Below are 1972 nucleotides of genomic sequence, written 5' to 3'. Positions count from 1 at the left end.
TGTAAGCACTGCTCAGCAACAACTAAAACATCGGTGTGTTATCAACATTATTCTCACCCTAAATCCAAAACACAGCACTGTACCAGCTACTAGGAAGGAAATTAACTCTATCCCTGCCGAAAGCAGGACTTCCTTCTAATTAGCTTGCTAATCACTAGTCATTTCAGCTACCAACAAGCCTAACAGCTCCTTCACCTGAGTTTTATTGTACTGAGAACATACAGTTTTGCCTGATATTCTGCCAGGACTCACACAGCCAACCAATGAGGGATCATGTGTCACCTCTTGAACACTGGAATAAAATTTGAAGGAAAAAAGAAATATATTTTCATTAGTGCAAACGGACAGCCACTACGCAAGCCTCCCACATAGAAGGGGCCAGGACTGAAAGCTGTTGATGGCCCTCACCTTCCCTTGGTGGCCCCTTCACAGTCCACACCAAGACCAGGACTCTCTGTTTCTTCTGCTACCTAACCTAGAACCTCACTTGTACTCAAGGCCAGTCCCAAAGGAGAAAGTTTCAAGTGAGGGATCTCATACAGAAGGTGCCAGGACTGAGGTCTGTTGGTGGCCATCACCTTTCCTTCACAGCCCCACTAACACCATTGCTCTGTGCTTATTCTGACACCTAACGATCTCCTTCATCTTCTGTCTTTCTAGCCAGAGACCAGTGGGTCACCTGAAAGAACAGGTTTGGTTTTCTGTCTGAAATATGTTTCAGGAATTGCTCTGAGGATTTTTTCTTCCACCTTCCTCATCTCCACTGCCAGCTCTTCACAGTGACAATCAAGCAAAGTGAATTCAACCTGCAAGGACTAGGAGCAGAGATGAGGCTTATTCCAGAGCAGGAGGGAGATTCACACTAGAGCTGATGAGGTTGCCTGGTCCAGGAGGACTGTTGCAGTGCAAGGCGCTGGCCGAAGCCGAGGACATGGGCCAGCTGGCATGAGCAAGGCTGGGAAGCGGGGTGCCAGTGCTGGTGCTGGTGCCAGGGTAGCGCTGCTTGGCCAGACCCTGCCTCCTCCCAGCGCTACTCTTTCCTCTGTCACTCTGCGGGCATAGCTCTGTGGTCATAGGCAATGCAAGCCCCAAGCCTCAGCCACCGTCCGAGGCCACCATCCTCCAGCCATGAGCAAGATCTCAAACTCCTTTTTGGCTACAGGAGAAGGGTTGTTAATAGAAATGGATGCACGTGGCACAATCTATTCCAGAATAGCCACAGTTGCTAAAAGCTTTCCGTGTCCTGGATTGATGGTTTTCAGGACCAGCTCCTGGGTCCACTTGCACCGAGGCTACTGATAGCTGTATTTCAGGTAAGTAATTCAGGTTTAATCCTTTGTCGCCCGACCATCCCCACAGGCCCAGCAGCATAGAAAGTCACACTGGGCTGCATTTGAGCAACCTCCTCCACTGGACTTGTAGCAAATGTTGTGTCTGCATCCCTGTTCTTGTGTTCTCCCTATAGGGTCCTGGTCAATAAAACAAGCTGTTTTCCCTGGAAATGACCATCGTGGCTAAAGATGGACTCCTCTTGGTGGACACCAGCCAAGCTGTGGGAGTGTCTCTGGCACACATGCTGTTCCAGCTTTCAATCCCCAAGATGCTGGAATTAAGGCAGGTCCAACAGGAAGAAAATTGGCCATTTTTACTGAAAGAGGGGAAGAACCACCAACGCTGAAGGGCCGTTCGTATCCTGCCGAGAGCCACATGGAAATGAAATGTGCGGTGAACTTAGGCAGGACTACTCATGTCCATGGAGCAGCACACTTGGGTATTAAGGCTTTATCCCACTTGGGTGTTAAGGCTTTATCCCATTTGGGTGTTAAGGCTTTACCCTTGCCATCCACAGCTGGATGAGTGCCAGGAAGCAAGGAGGGAGATCCTTTGAGGCACCAGGGGAGGGGAGTGAGGGGAGACTCCCCAGCAACAAGACTTTTCACCCCCTTTATAAAAAAAAAAAAAAAAAGTAAAT

This window comes from Aptenodytes forsteri, unplaced genomic scaffold, assembly GCF_000699145.1.
Source record: "Aptenodytes forsteri isolate BGI_AS27 unplaced genomic scaffold, ASM69914v1 Scaffold300, whole genome shotgun sequence".
Classification (NCBI taxonomy): domain Eukaryota; kingdom Metazoa; phylum Chordata; class Aves; order Sphenisciformes; family Spheniscidae; genus Aptenodytes; species Aptenodytes forsteri.
This window is presented reverse-complemented; position numbering follows the sequence as displayed.